This window comes from Rhipicephalus microplus, chromosome X (assembly GCF_043290135.1).
Source record: "Rhipicephalus microplus isolate Deutch F79 chromosome X, USDA_Rmic, whole genome shotgun sequence".
NCBI lineage: Eukaryota > Metazoa > Arthropoda > Arachnida > Ixodida > Ixodidae > Rhipicephalus > Rhipicephalus microplus.
In genome coordinates, this window is record NC_134710.1 from 484,025,343 (window position 1) to 484,039,436 (window position 14,094).

A 14,094-nucleotide genomic window follows, 5' to 3' on the forward strand; every position below is an offset into this window, starting at 1 on the left:
GCAAAAGAGACACACACAAGAAAAGGAACACTCAAACGACTGTGCTTGTCGTTTGAGTGTTCCTTTTCTTGTGTGTGTCTCTTTTGCGGCCAAATCATGCCATTAGGTATCGTTTGACTGGTCAAAGAAAGGGTCCCCACCTCGCCCGAGGAGCCGCGAAGAGGTCGCGTCGACACACTAACCCGTGATATCGTTGTCACGTGATAAGCCATCCTCGCCTCTTCTCTGGGGGATTTCTCCCTCGTGTGAGTACGGCTACACTGTAGTTTGGAAGCTCTACCATCGGGTGTTCAGCCATCTAAGCCGGTGCGAGACCACGCAGTGCCAGTGTTTATGCCCCCCCCCCCCCCCCCTGTTCTAATTTTTTTTTGGGATGTTTTTTTTTTTGGTGCAATAAAAAAGTCAAACAAATCGGCGCGACAACTAAATTATTACGTTCTGCGAACTCTACTAATAATTCTTTTCTGGCATTTCTAGAGCCAATGCCACACGTTAAACCGAAAATGACTAAAGGGGGGGTATGCCATTGGTCCTTAAGGGACTGAATGAGCTTCCACAGATTTTGAACCAATTTGGAAAAACTGTGGGAGCAACTGCAAGGGTTCAACTGTTACCCCCTAGCACTTACTCTTTTGCCTACTTTTTCTATATATCGCTTTGAAGTTGTGGCCAGTGACTGTGCGCGTACATGACCCCTGACGAACAGCTTAATTTTATTAGCGCTGTCAGTGTTCTTCGCAGTTCTAATTCAGCACATTGAAGCGAGTTATCCGCATTCTCGTGCTTGAAGACTTTCACTTGTTTTCAGCCTGCCCGTGTTGGCACGCTGGAAACGTGAGGGCGCTTGATGTGTGCAATGACTGCGTGTTGAACTTGCCTCTCACAACAGCTTTTATTTGTTTCATAGTGCTTCACATTTAATGTGGCGCATAGCGATATAACTTGTTTTCGTGATAGTCGACCGGGTCGAGCATTGCAGTGCAGCATCGACAGAAGATGATTACGGCGCAATTACCCTCCCCGTTAGTACCTTCATTGCCGGGCATTTGCTCACGACACGCACTGTCACGCATTTAGTCCCTGTTGGACGAACCGTTCGTCCATTGGTTAAACAATTGCAGTTAGTCCAGCTTTGCCGAATTTTGGCGTAAAGTGTGCCATATTCTCCTATTTCATGGTCTCTGACCTGTTTCTTGCCTACTTTGGCATTGAAGTCGCTCATTAGGATAATATACTGTGTCTTTAGTTTATTAATAACTGACTCTACATCTCCATAGAAGCATTCAACTTTCTAGCTTATCAAGCAACAAAAGTGGTGTTTTGTTATCTTCTTTTCACTTTAGTGTTTCATAAACTGGTCCTTTAAAGCTCTGTGGTCACCGTCTGTGATTGTGTTAAAAGCAACTGCAGTTTAATTTGGGGGAAAAGAGCGTGTGGTTGTGGCTGTTTTCCACAATTTTTGAAGGAGTACCGCTCAGGGGATGGTGAAGAAATTAGATTTAAGTCTAAATGCTGCAAAGGCAAACTTGTGCATAGGCAAAAATCAGATGTGTGCTTTAAGGGACAAGGGTAGTATAGTTGAGGTGGCGGAAGAATTCTACAAAGAGCTGTACAGAAGCCGAAACAACCGAGGCGATATCGTAAGAAGCAATAGCCCAGAGGAATTCGACATCCTACCAGTAATGACAGGCGAAGTACGGAAAGACCTAGAAAGAATGCAAAGAGGCAAAGCCGCTGGTGAGAATGAGGTAATGATGGACCTCCTGACATTGCATTTCTGAGTTACTCAGCGAACGAATTACAATTCATAATTACTGAATTAGACGAGGAGAGGAGAAAAGTAGGTCTTGAAGTGAATCTGCAGAAAACGAAAGTAATGTGTGAAAGTAACCTCGGAATAGAACAGCGCTTCAAGATAGGTAGCAGTGCATTTGAAGTTGTAGAAGAGTACGTATACTTAGAACAGGTAGCAACTGCGGAGGTGAACCATGATATCGGAGTAACTATAATAATAAGGATGGGGTGGAGCACATCCAGCAAGCATTCTCAAATCATGGCTGGTAGATTTTTACTACCCCTCAAGAGGAACGTATATAACAGCCACATCTTGCCGGTATAACTTACCTGTGGAGCAGAAACCTGGAGGCTTACTGAGAGGGTTCAGCTTAAATTGAGGACGAAGCAGTGAGCATTGGAAAGAAAAATCACTGGGTTAACCTTAATAGACAAGAAGACAGAAGAGTGGGTCAGGTAACAAACCGGGGTTAAGGATATCGTAGTTGAAATCCTGAAGAAAAAAAATGGACATGGGCTGGCCACATAGCATGTTGCAGGATAACCGCTGGTCATTAAGGGTTACTGACTGAATTCCCAGTAAAAACAAACGCACGAAGGGAAGACAGGATGTTAGGTTGGCTGATGAGATTAAAAAGTTTCCAGGTATAACGTGGCAGCATAAAGCACAAGACCAGGTTGATTGGTGAATCATAGGAGAGGCCTTTGTCCTGCAGTGGGCGTATTCAGGCTGATGATGAGGACAATGCATCTGCATCAGCCAAGCGATGAACTGACTGCAGTGCACTAGCCTCATACTCACTGGCTGCATTTCGGCGGATGATCTGTCGCTCAGCAGCCGACTAATAAACAATTTATTAAAATATTTGTATGGTAGGCGAAAGTGCAGCATAGTTAAGAGACGGTGAAGACACAGGTGTTGCGATATCACCGCATTCGAAGGAAGTCACAGGTGCTTACTGCAGTCATGAAAAAGCACTATTACATTTGTAATATCAGAACTCATATAGATGGGAGTATACGTCTAGGAAACATATTCATTATGAACTTACTTTCTTTGTTGTATTTTCTTTGTGCAGCTGACGAGTAGTCGAATTTTTCATGTGGCAGAAATTTCATTGTAGAAGCATTTGACTGTGCATCATTTAATATTGCGTGATATCTTCATGAGCAGGCTGTACTGTGTGTGTGTCTATGCTTGATTGAGAGAGGGCGCATTGCTTCACTTTGATGTGAACAAAAGTCCGATGTTTTGTTATCATTGTCTCGCCATGCATTTTTCTAGGAATTTTAGTGTTTTTTTGTAAAGTTTTGTTTCTCTCTTTTCGTAACCTCTGGAAACTGAAAAGGTTTTTATTTTAATCCAATAAAGTCTTGCTTTCTACAAATGCAATTTAAGGGATGTTAATATTGCTACGTGCCAGTGCATGGAGCTGAAGAAGACAAAGCAGATAGACTGGCACGAGCTAATCTGTGTGGCTGGCGCTGCTCGCCTAACCGGCTGAAAATACATCGGTGACTACCCCTCTGAGTCAGTCTCCTTCCCGTAACATATTTGGTGGAGGTGCGGGGTATCGATCCCCGTACCTCTCGCTACATGCTACGCTATTACACGAGCTCTACCGACCAGCTGTGCAACCGACGTTGCTGACTTCTTGTTATGGGATGTTATATTGATTCACAGTGCTCCGAGACAGCTTCTTACAGACCATGGCCGTACATTTCTATCCCAAGTCAACGCCGACATTCTGCGTTCTTGTTCCATGCAACACACACTGACAACCGCTTACCACCCTCAAACAAACGGCCTCACGGAACGATTTAACCGCACTTTAACAGATATGCTCGCTATGTACGTGTCGCCCGACCACCGAGACTGGGACCTTGCCTTACCCTACGCAACTTTCGCGTATAATTCATCCCGTCACAACACAGCGGGCTTTTCGCCGTTCTACTTATTGTACGGAAGAGCGCCGACTTTACCACTGGACACAGTCATCTCAGCTCACACCTCGTCCACCAGCGAGTATGCCTGCGACGCGATTGCGCGAGCCGATCATGCCCGTCAGCTCGCTCGCGCTCGGCTGATGGCGTCGCAAACCAACCAATGCCGTCGGTACGATGCGGAACATAGAGACGTACATTTCGCTCCCGGCACCCTCGTAGTACTCTGGTCCCCTCATCGTCGGCTGGGCCTATCCGAAAAACTTCTGTCTCATTACACGGGACCCTACCGTATATTGCGTCAAGTAACACCTGTCACTTACGAGATCAGCCCCATCTGTCCATCATTATCTAGTATGCGGCCCAGTGATATCGTACACGTCTCGCGGATCAAGTCCTACAATAATGCGTCGGATAACGACCTTTAAAGCACCGGGACGGTGCCTCCGCCGCTGGGGGTCATGCTACGTGCCAGTGCATGGAACTGAAGAAGACAAAGCAGGTAGACTGGCGCGAGCTAATCTGTGTGGCTGGCGCTGCTCGCCTAACCTGCTGAAAATACATCGTTGACTACCCCTCTGAGTTAGTCTCCTTCCCGTAACAATATGGTTGATTGCAGATACCACATCATAGCACAAGAGGCTTGACTAACTACTTTGAAAAAGGTTTAGAAGCATTGCCACAGCCGCAAACACCACACCATCATCCACTTATAGATATGGAATAAGACCGAAGCTCAAGTATGCTTCATGTGTTCGGAATTCTGGTAAAAAAACATCAACTATCATTGAACCACTTCAGAATCATTCAGCGCCTTTCACTAATGAAATGGTATTTTTTTTTACTTCAAAAGTCTGTTTCAAGGCATAATATTTTTTTATTAAAAAATACACATACAAGTTTTCTTGATGTATTAAGTCCAGTAGAGAATGGTGGTGTGGTTCACGAAGCCTGCGGTCAAAGTCGGGTGGTTGGCCAGGCCTGAGACATGTTGGACAGATGTGACGACGGCGACTTAATGTAGACTAGTGCAGGTCCACAGTAAGTGTGAGGCAGTTACATCTTGGATCGGGGCGTCACAAAATGGGCATGATGTGCTATACGGGCCTCTGTACTTTTGCGCCCAAACGGTGGTCACGGATGGGGTAAGCGCAACCCCAACATCAAGCCTTTGCAACGTAACCTTCTCTCGGTGGGTTAAACCACCGGGGAGGTCTGATCCACACGGAGGTATAAGAGTTCGAGTGGTGCGTTGAAGGTTTCCTTTTTCCTGGAGCATCTGTCCTTCAGCGTTCTCAGTAAAATACAGTAGTGGGTGTGGTGAACCTTGGGAGTGGGTGGCTTTGGACTAACAAACTTTAAACTTTGAATAAAAATTTCTGAGTCATTTTTTTAAAATAAATGCCAAAATAAGTCACTTAAACAGGAATTCATCTCAGCACCTTCTTACATTTCATTGAGTCTTGATCATTAATATAAAGTTTTCATTTCTTTCTGCCACTTTTTTTTTTTCATACTACTTTTCACAAAAACGGGCTGTGTAGAACCGCCTTCCTTCCTCCATCACCTGCATCGAGGACGCATCATCATTCAAGGCTGCACTAACCGATTATGTCCGCAACCTGTAGTAGCCTAGTTTGTTCGATCATGCATTTTCCTTAATTTGTTGTATTTATATGTTCTGTATTTTTGCATTTTCTGTACAGTCAAATCTCATTAATTCGAACGCGCCTGATTTGAACTTCCGGTTAATTCAAACTCACTATAAGGTCCCATCAAAGCTATGTGTATTTCAATGGGCGTAAACGCCCGGTAATTCTAACACGCAAGCACTTCAGACGGTTAATTCGAACGTACCATGCTCCGAAAACGCTCTCAGCACCCAGCCCAATCCCGCCGCGGCACCTCTGACACCTCAACGCTGTGCGCGAAGGAAAGAAAAAGCTGCGGTGGAATGTTTGCGGTCTCACATGCCGATGTGCGACGCTCCTGTGCCATGCTTCTCTCTTCTTCAGCCCTGTCACGTAAAGACTCCTCTCCTTCCAACGCCGTGCGTAAAGAGAGGGAGGGAAAAAAAAAAGCTATCGTGTAGTGTGGCTCTCTCTCACGCGCCGGTGCTCCGCTTCCTCCTTTCGTGTCCCTGCTACATAACCTTTCTCCTTTCATTGATGCGCGGGGAGAGAGCAAAAAAAAGCAGCTGCCCTGGAGTGTTGTTTTTCTCTCAAATGCCGGTCTGCTTCTCTTCGCGTGGAGACGCTCCTCTTGTCTCGTCGCGTGCTAGCCACGCTGCAGCTTTGTCGCAGAGGGTAGTAGCGCAGATGCAGTCGTTGATTCGTGGTTGTAGTCTTGAGAGTGTGTCGGGGCTGGACATTGCCGCGTGCAACTTCTCTTGCCAGGAGAATGCTGAAGTCGAAGTAGACATGCTTTGCAAGCTGGGTGTGAAATTGATTGACTCGCTGCAAGGCAAACGTGTGCAGACGCGCATCACCAATTACTTCAATTAATGAGGGATGTCCTGTGATTTGTGAATAAATGTAAGTCTTCTGAAACTTCCCCCTCGTGTGTTAGTTCAATGCACATGCGCCACTGCGTGGGGAGCCATCCGTTTACTTAGCTTTCATTAATTTGAACTTTTTTAATTTGATTAAATTTTTGGGCCCCTTTGAGTTCAAATTATCGAGATTTGACTGTATTTGTATTACTCACCCCCCATTGTAACACCTTTATGCACCCTGAGAGTAAGAGTGATTAAATCAGAGTAACGTATCAGCTAATTTGACACGATAATGTTAAGGAGCCCGTTTCGCAATAATTCCGGTGTCAGAGTCAGCGGTTCTGAGCGAAAAATCACTGAAAAATCGACAAAGATTCAAATAGACTAAACGAAAAAAAAAAATTCTCTTTTAGTGAGAATCGGGTCGTCTCCGTGATAAGCAGGTGTTCTACCACAAAGCTATGCCGTTGCTTAAAACTGCTTCAGGAAAAAGCACTGTGTGAATGTCTTGTAGAAGTGGAGTCTCCTACAACACATGTAATATTGCCTGAGAGAAGCGCACATGGCGTCAAAATATGTGAATTTCACAAGTGATTTTTTAAAGGACCAGCCATTATAGAATCCTTGGACACATTTAATCATAACCAGTTGCAAGAGCATGAACAAACTCGGCAGCTGCCTAGGTTGCCTTAGGGATGCGTAGTATAGGTCCTTCACTGATTGGCAAAATGAAGAATTGTGGAGGCGGAGTGCCCTTGCAGGAGACATTCTATAGGATACCTTGAAACGACCACTGTCGCGAGCAATATCGTTTGTTACCATATGGTACAATCGACGCTTGCACCGAAAACCGAAGTTAGGCTAGCAATTGACAAGGCGCTGCACACAGAGCCCCTCGATTACGCAATTGGGTTCTATTCCTGAAGCCGAAGCTAAAGTGTTGAATTTTTAAACACTATAAATATATTTAAAATTTAGGCCAATATCAGTGATTTATGAGTATATAGGGCCCATTATGAAAGTAATACGCATAATTCTACTCCTTAGTTCTGCCATTCATTTGGCAATGTCGTGGGGGCCTACCCTTAGCCGATCGCCAGTTTGCTTCCAGCAGTACGAGCGGTAAGACATTACCCTTTCATGATTTTGTGAAAGTTGTAAAGAATGTGACCAGAACATTCCCGATGATGGAAGGGCCTTCAAGGACGACTGAATTGCAAGATCAGAGTACGCACAAGGTAAGTCTAGAGGAACGTCGATGCTTCTGCACGTTGTTGCGACCGGCCTTTGCACGCACTGGAGATCCGGGATGAAGATGTCGAGGCAAGAGGAAGGGGAACAGGATTTATTTACAATATGTACAAGGCAAGAGCTCTCTGGCCCAAAGCACTACATCGAAAAGGCTCCCTGACCAGCCCCCGAGGGTTGATTATAAACAGTCTCGTTTCCCTAGATCATAACCAGCTGCATAGGTCCATACTGCGCAACAGGCCCCACAGCACTCCGGAGGATCATTATGTCGACACTGCCCCCGACATACATTCACAACCCAAACATGGGTATGGTTCCGGCGATGCTGTCTCATCCGGCAAATCTTGCTTCCAGCAAGTGGGGTGTGATGAGTCCGTCATCTCGCCATTTGGGCTGACCACCCATTCTGTCGAACGGCAGTCGCTACCTAGGCGCCTCCGAGGGCGTGTGCCTGGACATGTGTCGCTGATTTGAGTGTCAGCGGCCCATCAGTCAGTGACGTACAGCGTGGTGGTCCGACATCAGTCTTCGGCGGCAACTCAGCATTGTGGCTTTTCCTGGGGCGCAAAGACGCCATGTGTCGCATTACCGCACTGGCCCTAGGGACAGCGGTGCTCCGTCGAGTAATTGCAACTACGTACTTCCCAGTACATGAAAAACATGCGGGTGTCTTCACGCTCCTGCTTATCGCCACAGATGCCTTTCATTCATCCCGGGGCCTGTGGCAAAGGGCAGTTCGCCGATGGCAACAGCTCGTCCACTGGTGGGAGACTAGACCTGAGGGTGACCAGCCGTACATGTTGCCCAAAGCATCATTGTCTGGTGGCATCCATGGGGCCGTCCATGGGGCTTTTCTCCCTGAGATTGCACCAAAACACACACAGCATTCACAGGCACGGGAGAGTGTCCTGTCCGCACTGAGTCTGCATACAGTTCAAAAACAAATCATGTAAAAACAATCTTCCTTAAAAGTATAACTAAAACACGAAGCACCAATCGAAGCATTTCTCTGAGCTTTCGCCGAAGCTCCCAATCTCTATTGTAACATAATCTTCCTACTAAACTGCTTTCAAGAAAATGATCTTTCAAGTGATATGTTCTGAGATAACGGTTGTGCTGCACCAGCACCGGGAACATTCACCTTACATGTCCACAAACGCACGTTATAGAGCTACTGCCTCGAGGAACTATAACTGTCCTTGCAGTTGTCATTCTCATAAAACAAAAACGTAAACTCATGAACTAACTTCCACACTAGAGACATGTGAACAAAACATTGACGAAAAAAACTCGCATGAACTATGAAAAAACTCAATCTCCCCGCTCACGCATAATCAGCTTCTAGCATGGTTCTTTACTCAGCTACTCGTATCTACCCTGACACAAGCTCCTATGGGTGTCGTTATACTACCACACAATGCTTACCTTAAAAAAAAAAAAAAACACTACAACACCTAAGAAATAAAGAAAATATCGAAATGAGTTACCTAAACAATAGTAACCGAGATATTTAGAAAACGCAGTCCAAAAGCAAAACCAACTTTAACACAGTGATCCCACTCCTGAGCCCAAGTGTGCAAAATCAGCTTTACTGCGCCGTTCCCACAACATCAACTGAAATTGCGCTCTCTGTCTTAGTGAGCGTCTATTTATTGTACAGAGTTTTACCTAGGAAAATGTTTCCTGGAGATTTTTCGGCCTTGGGATTTTCGATGGTGGGGCCGTTATGTCGCAGCGAAGATTTTGAAACGCCGCTATGCTGGCCGGTGAGGTGTTTTCTGGCCCGATTCTCATGCTAGCGCCTTGCTCGAGCAAGTTTGATCTTTTGGCTGCGATTTGGCCTTGCGAGTCATGCAGCTTTTTTGTGGATAACGTGGTACACGATTTGGTGCTCCGTAGTGATTTCGTCAACATCGTGGTGACTGCGCTTGCTCAATCGGCAGACGTTGCAGGCTGAAGTGCGCTGCCATGCCACAACAGGTAAGCAGTAGTCTCTATTATTTATAGTTGTACTCTGCCCTGCTGGCCGCTATCCCATATGTAATAGTCATAAATACCTGTCCACATCAGATAGCGTGATAATATAGTGCTAAGCTGCCGGGATTCGAGAACACTTCTCAGACGCTTGCCATGTAGTGCTGCATTTTTAGTACCTGTAATAGCCTCCTGAAAAGTGTAACTTGCACTGAGTCATCCTCTCATTACGCTGATATGTTGGAATGGCAAAATTAAATTGTGCTTCGCGTTGCCCATGTGGGATTGAAGGAACAGCACTGGTGTAATTGTAATGACCCGAAATGTGTGCTTCTCCGCAGGGCACGTACACGGCGATGAAGCCAAACGTGTGTATGCCATTGTCTTTACCATGTGCTTTTCTGCAGCGCTCGTGTATCAGGGTGAAGCACAACTTGTGATGCCAGTTTGGTCAATTTGTGTTTGTCTTTACCGTGTGCTTCTCCGCAGCACACAGGCATGGCATGTGGACTTGTCACATGGACTTAACGTTGTGTACAAGAGTGGGTGCAAAGAGTCGTTTCAGGCTAGCAATTCAAGCCGACGCTTAGTGGTGAAAGATGCGAACACGAAATTTCTTTCGTCCTTTCTCCGCTTCCTAGTACTAAATGTAATTCACTCCTTACTTTCCCCCCTTTATTTTACATTATTAGGCTAACCGCTGATGTTACTACTAATACGTATAGCTGACTCCTGTTTGAGGGCCACTGTCTTCTTTTTTACCAGTGTTTACCAGTGTTATTTTTTATTTATTACCCCAAAGCAAAATAGGATGCAGCCTTGAAGGCAATGCCTGTTCATAAATTGAAGGCAGCGCAGGTTCATAAATTAGCGCATACCACTGCGCAACTAAACAGATGGAAAATACGGTGGCATGCTTTTTCTTCGCAATGACACTATACTGCAGAAATGGTTGCCGAAACCTCTCTTATCGACTAGGAAAATATGGAGAGAGTGGTCGCTTAAAAAAGAAGCCGCTTGTCTAATGGGTGGGCCGAGATTCAAGTTCTTGCAGTTGTTAAGAAAGTTAGCACCTTCTGAAATACAACATGCACTCTAATCCGCAGGGGCTTCATGCGAAACCTTATGTAAAAAAGAAAACTGCGCTGGCCTAGACTCCCTGAATGCCACAGCAAACTTTGGTCGAAGGGAACGAACACAGGTTAGATTGGCTGGCAAAGTTACTTCACCGATGATGTGCACATTGCATCGTGACTCTTACGTGCGTGGGGTACGCCAGGTCCTCAGTCTTCTTAGGGCGGTATAAATATATGTGCTATTTCTCAATAAACATTGTTGAAAGTTCAGCTCTTGTTCTCGTCATTTGTGTTTCGTGCATTGTGTCTTTCTGCACTGTAGTTCACCAAAACTTTATTATTGTTTCACGAGTACGTTCACAGTCCAGGATAATTGCGAAAGTGTTTGAGTCTATGTTATGAAGAGTACAAAATCGTCTCTTTCGAGTGGATAAGTGGTAAAACAAACACCTTTAACTCTCATACGCTGTTCCATCTAAATAGAGCATATGAGAGTTAAACATGACAACAGCATCTGCAGAGAGCTTTCAATGCCATGTCAGCTGAGGTTAACAAAGAAAATTTTTACTTTAGAAATATTGGTCTGCATTTACTAGTCAGGTTTTTTTTTAGATAAAGAGTGCTGATTATCACTTCTCTCTTGAGTGATGTAGTTGACAACTAAAGGACCTTCATAGTAATGCCATGAGAGAACATATGTGATAACGTTTGTGTGCCCCTGTGTTGTGAGATTGTTTTTATGCTAGGTAAGAGGAAGGAGTGTGTAGAAACAACTCTTGGTGAAATTTCATAGCTTAATTGCCGTTCTACGCGCTTCCCGCACAGTCGCAATGCATGTGCCGGGACCCCTCCTGCATGCCAGCGGGGGACAAATAGGCGAATTGGCAACGCTCTTTCACCCTCCGCAGCGTCGCTAATTGAATTGTTTGTCTCCCGCTTGCGTGCGGTAGGGCTCCCGGCAGGTGCGTTGCAGCTGTGCGGGCAGCGTATGTAAAGGCCCTAAGGAAGCTGCATGTTCGCTATTGTGCCTGCATTATCTTAAAATAAAGATACCTTTTTAGAGCTTTCTGCTAAGTTTTGTTTTTGCGTCTTGCAGTTTCAGTGAATGTTTCAGTGATACCTTGTTCTGAATATTTTTTTGCAATTGCATCCCAGCAGCCCTGTTGGAAGATCAGAAATGACCTTGGCCCTCTAAACTGCATTGTTTCTGCAGAGCAAACTCGATTGATTCATATGAATGAGCCAATAATGAAGTATAGCAAGTTTCAACAATGCATCAGTCTTTCAACTCATTTACTGCAAATGTAGCATTCTGCCATGCGGTCTAAAAGGAACTGTGACCAACAATACGTCAATTAATGCAATCTTTTTTCATTTGTTTTTGTTTCAAATATTCTATGAATTCAATATATGTTTCCAAGCAGGTGCACCGTTCTAGCGCCAACTAGATGAAGGCATTCGAGAAGGCATTCGAGAAGACATTCGAGAAGGCATGTCCGACACAAGAAAGATGGAGACACCTGGACTGCCAAAGGGTGCCAGAAGAAAAACACTATTCACATCAAATGCATTTTATATGTAGCTCACAATAAGAGTGCTCAGGCATCAGAGCGACACAAAAAGTTAATATATTGACTACTCGTGGGCATTAGCTTCAACCTGGAACTAGTTTGATGTACCTTGTCAAGTGATAAGTTGACCACGAGATGAGAAATGGCTTAGACAATTATGTGTGAGGAAACTGTACAGAATAGATAATGGTTCACAAGAGGGAAAAGTATCTGAATGGAGCTTTTTATCCGTTTTTGCAATCACAAGTTGATTAACAAAAAGAAAAAAAAAAGGTTCAAGAGAAAACCTACGAACCTTGTGCCGAATCCCCACTGCCCAATAGCCAGCATGGCGTGACATAATCAGAGAATCTTTTTTATTTATTCATTTATTTATCTAGGGTCGCTTTCTACAGATCGAAATGTTGTCACATCTCAACAGGGGTGAAAAGTTCTGAGACAAATATCTTTTCCTTCCACACCTTCAACTTAGCCAGCCACGGAGTATGTACGTAGTAATAAAATTTTTCCATCCAGAAAAAACTTTTGTGCATTTATGGTTGGTGCCCGTGAATGACAGACCGATCGAAGATGCTTAGAAAATCGCGATTTCGGTTTTTCTTGACTGCGTGAAGCGCCACCGGCTTCCTGTAGCAGATGTCATGGGGACTTTCTATTTACCATTTTGACTGTGAGCCTGCGTTCAATGTCAAAGCGTCGGCGCTGTTCTACGATGGTTCTACGTGACATTGTGAGATCTATGTAGATACATATGTGGCGATCACATTTAGCACCATCCGGAACATCGAGCATCAATATTTGATGTGTGACACTTAGCCTACTGGTCGTCAGAAGGTAAGCAAAATGCCGCTGCATCATGCACGAACTTGCGCGGTCAACATCTTAAGGCGAATATCTATTGCTTTCATGGCTACCGCAGTCCTTGCATTTTATGATTGACGCTTGGCTGCTTTCACGTTGCATTAGCGACCAAGGCCTACGTCTTTAGTGTGGAAGAATGTGAGCTGCAAAAACACGAACTTCAAAGAGCCAGATGACGTATCCGTTTTGTGCGACACATGTGTCACATGTCGATCGGTTCCTGCGAATTAGCGCAACATTATAAGCATTTTTAAAATGATATCGCATGCTTTCATGTGCAGGATCACCCATTGCCTTTGCTGTTTTTTTTTCTTTTTCACACAGAAAGAGGAGCGGCCTGTAGTTGCAAAAACTGCAGCAAAAGCGAGTGTTGGTGTAGTTGGTTTGGGTTCATTTTGAAATAGCGCAAAGACTAAACACATGAAAGACCACGCTCATGTTGGCCAGTCTTCCGTCTTTTTGCTTTCTGAAAATGAAGTGGCATGCATGAACTGCCATGTTGACTTGTTTTCTGCGCTGCACGAAGCAATAAGGCTTTTGCCTCTGCGGCCTCCCACTGGCTGATGTCGTAACTGTACTGGCCTTAACCAGTGCAGTTACCCGTAAGCAAGCGAGCTTCTGTTTTTGCCACTCTTAGCACAATTTTACTGTTGAAACTATACGGACAGCAGACCTAGCATCTCGAGCTGATTGCGGTGGTTCAAAAAAGAGATGCACGATGCATTTTCTTTATTTTGCAGGTTCATAAATTAGCGTATACCCATGCGCAACTAAACAAGTAGAAAATATGGTGACATGCTTGTTTCTCCACAATGACACTATATAGAAACCAATCGGGTTTGTTTCAAGAAATTGTGGGCAAACGTTTTAGTGCAGTATTTGACCCCTTTCAGTATCATTGCGAGAAAAATTTTTTGCTGTCTTCAAAAGTGGTTTAATGTCCCATAGTGGGTATAACCATGGTTTATCAAAAAAAGCCATTAATACAATACTGCTCGAAGTAACGAGAACAGATGCTAATGCCAAATGACATTCAAGGGGAGTGTTATTTGTTACAATTACCATGCAAGCGTAGGTTGGCAAAAATGCAACTTGCTGCAACTGTTAATTGCTACAGACAACATCTACA

The 14,094-nt window shown here is 44.7% G+C and overlaps 1 protein-coding gene across 6 annotated transcripts in view; it reads left to right on the top strand.

Moving 5' to 3' along the window:
• Positions 1 to 14,094, top strand: part of LOC119160786 (uncharacterized) — a 156,232-nt gene that overhangs the window by 98,143 nt on the left and 43,995 nt on the right. For 3 of the 6 annotated variants that reach the window (XM_037413022.2, XM_037413020.2, XM_075880887.1), the window contains one exon: positions 107 to 3,187. The exons of 1 other annotated variant lie outside the window; for it this stretch is intronic. The gene's annotated coding sequence lies outside the window, so the exon portion shown is untranslated. Of the gene's footprint in view, positions 1 to 106; positions 3,188 to 11,954; positions 12,627 to 14,094 lie in introns of those variants that run through there. 2 more of the 6 variants (XM_075880884.1, XM_075880885.1) reach the window with 2 other exon arrangements.